Below are 9,745 nucleotides of genomic sequence, written 5' to 3'. Positions count from 1 at the left end.
AAAGGACTGGGAACAAGGTAGGCACAGGACCAATCACAGCTGTGGGCATAAGCACTGAACAGTTAGCTAGCAGCTTCCTCAGTGTTTTGTTGTTGTTGTTGTTGAAACAAGTCACTTTATTGGATGTAAGGTGTTACAAACACAAAGAAACAAAGGTGTGATTTTTGGTACAGAATGACATTATCTAAACAGTAGATGCATGCACTGCTGGGCAGCAAGCTAGGAGACCTACTGAAACCCATGGGTGGCCTATGCTGAGTCTTTAGTTCTCACTGTCGCTGTCCCACAGGGTGTGCTTGTCAAAGAGGTACTCCACCATCCCATATTTGGGTGCCGCCATCTTGCGCAGGTTGGTCACATGGTCACCCAGTTCTTTGATGGCCTTCACCTGATCATCCAGGTATTGGATCTCAATGAAATCACACAAATGAGGGTCATTCTTGCCAGTTGCCAGCTTGTGAAGATCAAGGAGTGACTGGTTCACATTCTTTTCCAGGTGCAAGGCACACTCCATTGCTCTCAGCCCATTCTCCCAATCATCATGATCTGCTTTCTTGATGTCCTGCAGAAAGATGCGACTGCCCCTCTGGTTCTGCAACTTCATGAGTTTTTCAGCATGCTTCACGCTCCTTGTGGGACTGGTGCAGGAAATACTTGGCAAAATTCTTTAGAGCCACATCATCCCAGTCAAAATGGAAAGACATGCTGAGGCACACATAGGAGGCGTAGAGCTCCAGGTTGATCTGGCGGTTGATGGCCGCCTCGCAGTCCTGATTGTAGTTCTGGCACACCTGGGATAGACATGAAGACATGGCGCTGCTGTTCTTCTTGCTGCTGCTACAGGAGCTGAGAGGATACAAGAGTCGGAGGCGGGGGAAAGGGGTCCGAGCGCGGCGGTTCCGTCCAAACACCATTGAAGAAGGAACCTCCGGGGCTCGGGTTTGTCAGTGTTACTGGGCATAAGTAAGAGCACACCTTTTAGCTCCGTTCAACCAATCAGGTGGTTCTGCTGTATCCCCTCTGGGCTCATTAGTCTGCCTGCCTGGAAACCACACTAGCTAGTCCCAGGCCCAGCTGCCGGCCCTCATTTCTCACTCCCCACCGCAACTTCTTGTCTCAATCCATCACCCCTCCCCCTTCAGTCTGGCTTTTGTCTCCTGTGCATTTGAATGAGATTGCTTCCTCTTCCATGCTGCCTTGATTTAAGCAGAGGGAAAGCACAGGAGAGACAGGCTCCCTTTTCTCATTTCTAGTGCCTGGACCTGGCACAGCCTGAAACAACCCAGAGCACAATTGCAAGGCAAGCCCTGCTGTGCCCCAGTTTGGAGCATGCCCTAAGTGGACAGATTCTTCAGGGAATTTTGCAGTGAATCTCTAGGAAGTCTCTACTATCTGTAAACCATGATTGCCTTTGATCGACTCTTAGCTCCTCCACTAATCAACACCTGCTTCCCCTGCTTGGGGTGAGGTGTTAGGGGATTAGCTTCTACCTGCTCCATCCTTGTTGCTTCCACTACTTGGGGATGTAATCCTGTCTCCCTGTTTCACCCACACTGCCTAGTGGGCCCTGCTCCTGCCTCCCCATCCCCCTCACAACACACCTACTCCCAGAGCCCTAAGGGGAAACTAGCTGCTTGATCTCTGAATTTGGAGCCTGAGAACAATTACTCTTTCATCCACTGCACATATTATTTGTATGCCATCCAACAAAATCCGCAACTAATGCACACAGTGATGAATTGTACCTTCAGTTACACATAGGCAGCTTATTGAAATCATAACATACATAGAATCATATATAGAAACTATACATGCCTCAGTGAATTGCAGCCTATAATTCTGATCACTCAGTTTTTGCTCTTACCCCTTCATTGAGAATAAGGACTATGGGATTCAGTCCGATGATCCTGATTCTCAATTAAAGTAAGGTTTTCCTTTACGCTGCCAGAGCACTATCAAACAGACACTAGAGTAAATGAGAATAAGGCCTATGACTTCAAAGAGACTGTACAGGTGTAACTGGGGGCACAGTGTAGTCCACCATTTTTCAAATGTGGCCACCAGGGGGTTTCCTGGTAGCCACGGCAGTTTCCTGGGCAGGGTGGGGGGAGCATCAGCCACTCCCCTTCCTCCTATTGCTCCTGCCTGCCCCGCCTCTCTAGAGACACAGTGGGACACACAACGCTTACAGAGCAAGGTGCGGCGGTGAGGAGGGGGTGAGAAGGCGAGCGGTGAAACGAGCAGCAGGCAGGTGGGGGATGAGGAGGCAAGCAGCGAGGCGAGCAGTGAGCTGGGGGTGCCTGGTGGGGGAGTAAGGAGGCGAGCAGTGAGCCAGCAGCAGGGTGAGGAGGAGGGAGGGAGGCTGGCTGCAAACAGGGGAGTGAGGAGGCAAGCATGGGTGTGTGTGGAGGCGAGCGGTGGGTGGAGGGGTAAGGAAGTGAGCGGGGGTGCATGGGTAGCAGGTGGAGCACCCCCTTTGGGGAGGCTAGCCCCCGACTCCACCCTGTCTGCCCTTACTCCCCCATCCCCAGCAGCTGGAGCCCCAAGAGCCCCTGCGCCTGGAGCCCCCTGCCTGGAGAAGCCCCAAACACCCCCCTCCCACGGCCGGCCAAACTTCGGGCCGTCAGTTCTCAAAGTGGGGTCGGGACCCCAAAGTGTGTCGCAAACCCATTTTAATGAGGTTGCCAGGGTTGACTTAGCCTTGCTGGGGCCAGGGGCCAAAGCCCAAGCCCAAGCCCTACTGTCTGGGGCCGAAGCCTGAGGGCTTCAGCCTTGGTGTGGTGGGGCTGAGATTACAGGTCCCCTGCCTGGGGCTGAAGCCCTTGAGCTTCAGCTTTGCCTCCCTCCTCCCGGGGCAGTGGGACTTTGGCTTTGCTCCCCCATCCCCCCACGGGGTGGCAGGGATCGGCAGGCTCAGGCTTTGGTCCCCCATCCTGGGGTCGTGTAGTAATTTTTGTCGTGAGAAGGGGGTCACTGTGCAATGAAGTTTGAGAACCCCAGCATTAAATGAAAGCTAGATAATCATAATGAAGGTCATACTCACTGGGAAAGTTCCTCAGATAAAACAAAATGATACATGTATAATGGACCAGACTCTGATCCCCTCACTCATACTGAATACTATCCTATGTCACGCACAGCTCCACTGAAGTTAATGACATTACTCATAGAGCAAGGTCCTGATAAATTTCAGGAATGCTATCAGATCTGGTCCAGTGCTCCTAACAGCACTAGCAGGCTCATCATCAGCCAAAAATGACTAGACTAGACTCACAACACATTTTTGGGTGGCCTCAGAGTGCAGCCACCAACTCTTGCTGGTGGCCGCACTGACACTTTTTCCTAAAGTTATTTATTTTTCCTAAAGTTAATAAAGTAATATGCACATATATACATCCAAATCAGTGTAATTTATTTAGATAAGGGTTGGGTTGTTTTTTTCAGATTCAATAATAAAAATCATGCACAGTTACAGAATAGAAACACAAATAAGTCCTTTGCACATTCCTGTCTTTTTTATTATTGTTTGCTACTTTGCTTTTGCTACTTTTATTATTGTTGGCTACTTTGCCATCTCATTTTTAAATTTAGCATTTTTAAATTTACTTCAAAATTGTTATACAGACAACCACTTTTACCACCTGTATCTAAAGCATAGCTACTTTGTGATCTCACTAATCACTGACATTTACAACACAATATACTGATCAAGGGAGTATTCCATTTTCAGGACATTAAATCAATGTTACTAAATTAAGTTAATACTTAAGTAGGAAAAATACTTAATGATTCCTTTTTATCTAGGCCAGATGGATTGATTTCTTTTCCTAAGAGTGCAGTTTATGATAATAGGGCTAGATTCAGAAAGGAGACCTATGCACAGAAACACCTGTCTCCTAGGTGCCCTGCCACCCAGTGGAATTCACAGCCCTTGTTAGCTGCCCAGGATCCCCATGCATTGTACGGCTAAAATTAGGTGCCTAAGAACAGGATTCACGGAAGCCAGCAAGCTGAGTGAGGAGCTGCCTAAGCTAGCCAGGAGTGCAATGCAGAGGCAGGGTTTAGGGCCCAGCTCTATCAAGGTATATAGGCACCTAACTGACAGTTTGCAGGGAGGTGCTTCCTTATGATCAGGATTCTAAGCTGTGAAACTTCTCCTGGAGTTAGGCACCTAAGCCAGCTCTTTCTCATGAAAAAGGAGAGAGAGAGAAACACCCCCACCCCATTATAGCCAATAGCCCAAGGGTTAGTGCACCCATATGGGAGAGTTGTTTTCAAATCCCAGCTTTGCCTGACTTGAACCCTGCTTTCCCAGGTAAGTGCCCTAACCACTAACTGAATATTGGGTATTCAGTAGTGGTTGTGGGGGGGCTCTCTGTCTCTCCTGTTGAAGCTGTTCCACTTGGAGTAAATCATTACATTTCCACTGGGACAGAAAAGTATGAGTGAATCTGTAGCCTAGTGGGTAACACAGTTGCCCGGGATATAGAAGCATCAGGTTCAAGTCCCTGCCCCAGTGAATATTTAACAGGTTTCAGAGTAACAGCCGTGTTAGTCTGTATTCGCAAAAAGAAAAGGAGGACTTGTGGCACCTTAGAGACTAACCAATTTATTTGAGCATAAGCTTTCGTGAGCTACAACTCACTTCATCGGATGCATAGTGAATAGTTAAGTATCTATATAAAATGGAACAATGTCAACAGGAGAGAGACAGCCCCATGCACCTAGTATATCCGATAGTTTGGTGGTTAGAGCCCAATCCTGGAAGCTGGATTCATCTCCTATTTCTAAATAAAGCAGACCAGGGATTCAAATCTAAGGATCTTGCCTCCTTGATGAATACTCAAATTACTGGTAACAAAATGAACAGAGCTTTCCCCTAGCTGTTTTTTGTACCAGTTAAGGGTACACAGTTCATACTTACTACATTGGTCCCTTCAGGCAAGATAGGCAGGGGAACACCTAATTTGAGACTCCCACTGGCACATAGACATTGAGCAGCTCAGTGTCATCAGGGTTTAGGAAGTCTTCCACACTCCTACGGGCAGAAACACCTAAAGAGTTAGGCGGCAGCTGGGCAAGGACTTTGTGAATGCCAGTGACACCTAAACATTGTACTTCGGCACCTAGAGAGGCTGTTCCTTTGTAAATCTAGCCCATATTGTCTGAACTAGAGAGGGAAAGTTCTAGAAGAACCTACACAAAAAAGCCTTTGCATTTCTCTCAGTGTGGGAAATGTTCCCCATGTATAATTTAAATATCAATGTCAAGTCTCCAATTCTGCAGCTGCTCAGCACAGGGAAAGTGAATGGGAGCACTATATCTGGAGGGGCTACAAGAATAATGACCCTGCAATTGACTACAATGGATATTCTACCTGAATGAGGAGTGCAACATTGGCCAACAGTATTTGTAAAGTGCTTATGGATCCTGTGGGGTGAGAGGCACAACAATATTTAAAATATGCTCTGACATTTTATTAGACAAAGCATCTTCATCGTTGTAAATTTTATTGGAAACATACAACTCAGTCTGCTACATATTTCATTTTCAATTTTTTTAAAAAGCATTAATGTCGTCTTCAGATGTGAGTGATGAGGAAATAGTGTGGAAAATTAGATCTGACTTGATTCATCACAAGTTACTCCAGTTTGACACTGGTGAAACACTACTGACTTCAATGGATTTACACCAGTGTAAAGAGAGAGTCAGGCAGTGGTGATTGAAGCCCCATAGTTGCGAGTTTTGACAATTTTTTTTAGAATCAAATAATTATTCACTATTTTTTGCTTATTCAATCATTTCTACCTAAATATAGGAATGATGAAAAAGGAGTTTTTCTAGAAAAAAAGGGCCAGATTTTCTGCTAATGTAAACTGGAGCAGCTCCATTTGTCTCAGTCTGGTCAATGGAGAGATATCAGTTTACACCAGCAGAGAATTTAGCCCACCATATCCTAGAGTAACAAATTAAATTAATGTAAAAATATCTTTGTCCAGTTATCCCTGAGAAAATCACTTGGTATGAAACTGGAGACAATATCTATTGAGTAATGACCTGCTATCGAAAGAAGACTCCCACTTCTGTTGGATTAGTAGGCTTTACCCATTACCAAGTTTCACAAAATGCTAATAAAATATTTATTTGGCTATTACTTTTCTTGACCTATTAGTTGAGTTCACTAATGGATTCAGGCTTCCCATAGATAAAGTTATACATTGATCTGAAGCTTAGCTAGGCTATTCTCCTCTGTGGTGTCTATTTACAATTTTCTCTAAAATGTATTCCTACCTTTTAAAATCAGAGTAAAGTCTATAAAGTTGTGAAGATGAAAGGAGAAAAAAAATCACAAATCTTACCTCAAATATTCCTTTCTCAATAAGCATATGAAAGGAAAATTAATTGTCTAGCCCAATGGCCTTTTGTTTAGGACATCGTATTAAAACCCTATGACTCTATGTTGTGTATTTCATGTTTGGTCAAAGATTTATTAATTGAAAAAATTCTGGTTCCTGTTACAGGGTGAAATTCTCCTCTTGGATCTTACTAATGGATCCTGAATCTGATTTTCTTATTTCCGTATATATCTTCCATTCATAGCAGCGGGAATTCAACAAGTAAGAAAACTGGGATATTGGAGTTGATATGCATCAGGGAGGATTTAAAAGGGATTCTTGCTCAAACAACAGAAGGAGATAAATTATTTCTTCCTCAAAATATATATGCATGATAAATGTGAAAGAAGCATTGAGGTTAACAATGCCGTTTATCGGAAAGATTCATGTACTATTAAAGAGACTGCCAAGTCCCTGTGGATGGTATCTAAGGCAGCACTAGAGGTTTAGTCCCATCTGCAGAAATGCTGCCCCTGAAAACACTATAACTTGCAGGAGCAAACATTCAAAAAGGTTGGCTCCTATTTGAATTTTATCAAGCCTCAGGAGAGAAGAAGTAAGGCAAATGTTGGGAGGGTAAAAATTAAGTATCTGCTGTTGAGAGAGTAATGACCTGATTCTGTGAGGTACTGAGCACCTACCCACCTCTCTAACTGAAGTCAGTGGGAGCTGAGGGTTCCCAGCATCTTGCAGGGGTGAGTTCTAAGGGGGAGGATAATGCACGTGACATCTTTCTTACCCAGACAAGTGGAAAGCAGGCTTCCTGAAAGGAGGATGTGCTTTAAAGATCTTGCTGTGTTTCCCTTCTGGTTGGTCTGTAATAGGAGTTATAGGTGTGTGAAATGCACATATCTGATAGTAGGGTTGGAATTTTATCATGAAAAAAGGGACAACATTTTTCAATAAAAAAAATGTTTCTGAATGTATAGTGGCCATACTGGGCCATACCAAAGGTCCATCTTGCTCAGTTTCCGGTCTTCTGACAGTGGCCAATGCCAGATGCTTCAAAGGAAATGAAAAGAACTGGCAAATTACCAAGTGATCCATCCCTTGTCATCCAGACCCAGCATCTGGTCGTCAGAGCTTATGGACAGCCAGAGCATGAGGTTGCGTCCCTGACCATCTTGGCTAATTGACATTAGATCATTGCCACTGATTTAATTCTTTTTTGAAACCAGTTATAGTTTTGGCCTTCAACATCCCCTGGCAACGAGTTCCACAGGCTGAATGTGCATTGTGTGAAGAAATACTTCCTTTTGTTTGTTTTAAACCTGCTGCCTATTACTTTAAAACAAACAAAAGGAAGTACTTCTGTTTTTCAACCTTCTTTATTCGACATGGTTTATCACATACTGTCGCCTTTATTTAGCACCTGATGGGATAACATATCCCCATAAATGACTACTAGCCTTTAGGCACGTGAAAAATTCTGGAAATCTGTTGCCTATATGGTTATAGGATGAGTGAATAATACCAAATAAAATAGTTTGTCTTCTCCATGAAATATCAAGTCATAGACTGAACATGGACTTAAAATTGATGTCTGTCATTTACTGTCATGCAAATGTACATTTTTTTTAAGATGCCTTCTGTCTACAGTAGCAGCTGAAATGCATTTGTGAACCATGTAAATAAACTGTGGAGATGAAAGGAATTAAATGGAGCACAGAGAGAAGTAGTAGAATGTGAGACACTGCCTTTCCCCCAGTAGTACTGCATGTGTAATACAAGAGAAAGATGACATCATCCACCAAAGGACCTGGATTCACAAACATACCATAAATAAATCATTCAACAAAATGAAGAACAAGCAACAGGGGCCATTGGAGTCATGTGCTTAAACAAGTAAGGAGGAAGGGCAGTGTGGATACCAGTCTAATAGGTCATACTGGCGGTAGAATGTCCGTGCCTAATCACGTGAAGAAAGTGAGTGAGGCCAAACAGCAAAAATGAAGATGTTTGTACACCAATGCAAGGAGCCTAGGTAACAAAATGGAGGAACTAGAGCTACTGGTGCCGGAAGTGAAACCAGATATTATAGGGATAACAGAAACATGGTGGAATAGCAGTCACGACTGGAGTACAGGTATTGAAGGGTATGTGCTGTTTAAGAAAGACAGAAAGGTGGTGGCATAGCATTGTATATCAATGATGAGATAGACTGTAAAGAAATAAGAAGTGATGGAATGGATAAAACAGAGTCTATCTGGGCAAAAATCACATTGGGGAAGAAAGCTACTAGATCCTCCCCTGGGATAGTGCTTGGGGTGTGCTATAGACGGCCAGGATCTAATTTGAATATGGATAGAGACCTCTTTAATGTTTTGAATGAAGTAAATACTAATGGGAACTGCGTGATCATGGGAGACTTTAACTTCCCAGATATAAACTGGAGGACGAGTGCTAGTAATAATAATAGGGTTCAGATTTTCCTAGATGCGATAGCTGATGGATTCCTTCATCAAGTAGTTGCTGAACCAACAAGAGGGGATGCCATTTGAGATTTGGTTTTGGTGAGTAGTGAGGATCTCATAGAAGAAATGGTTGTAGGGGACAACCTTAGTTCAAGTGATCATGAGCTAATTCAGTTCAAACTGAATGGAAGGATACACAAAAATAAATCTGTGACTAGGGTTTTTGATTTCAAAAGGACTGACTTTAAAAAATTAAGGAAATTGGTTAGGGAATTGGATTGGACTGAAGCACTTATGGATCTAAAGGCGGAGGAGGCCTGGGATTAATTTAAGTCAAAGTTGCAGAAGCTATCGGAAGCCTGCATCCCAAGAAAGGGGAAAAAATTCGTAGGCAGGAGTTGTAGACCATGCTGGATGAGCAAGCATCTCAGAGAGGTGATTAAGAAAAAGCAGGAAGCATACAAGGAGAGGAAGATGGGAGGGATCAGCAAGGAAAGCTACCTTATTGAGGTCAGAACATGTAGAGATAAAGTGAGAAAGGCTAAAAGTCATGTAGAGTTGAACCTTGCAGAGGGAATTAAAACCAATAGTAAAAGGTTCTATAGCCATATAAATAAGAAGAAAAAAAGGAAAGAAGAGGTGGGACTGCTAAACACTGAGGATGGAGTGCAGGTTAAGGATAATCTAGACATGGCCCAATATCTAAACAAATACTTTGTCTCAGTCTTTAATGAGGCTAATGAGGAGCTTAGGGATAATGGTAGCATGACAAATGGGAATGAGGATATGGAGGTAGATATTACCAAATCCAAGGTAGAAGCCAAACTCAAACAGCTTAATGGGACTAAATCGGGGGGCCCGGATAATGTTCATCCATATTAAAGGAACTGGCACATGAAATTGCAAGCCCATTAGCAAGAATTTTAATGAATCTGT

General features: G+C 43.7%; 1 pseudogene; it reads right to left on the bottom strand.

Annotated features, from left to right (window-relative positions):
* Positions 1-247: 247 nt before the first annotated feature.
* Positions 248-812, bottom strand: LOC140908142 (ferritin heavy chain pseudogene; annotated as a pseudogene).
* Positions 813-9,745: the final 8,933 nt, after the last annotated feature.

The sequence above is a fragment of the Lepidochelys kempii genome, chromosome 3 (assembly GCF_965140265.1).
Source record: "Lepidochelys kempii isolate rLepKem1 chromosome 3, rLepKem1.hap2, whole genome shotgun sequence".
In the NCBI taxonomy this organism is placed as follows: domain Eukaryota; kingdom Metazoa; phylum Chordata; order Testudines; family Cheloniidae; genus Lepidochelys; species Lepidochelys kempii.
The sequence above is the reverse complement of the archived record's forward strand: the minus strand, read 5'-3'. Positions and strand labels throughout refer to the sequence as shown.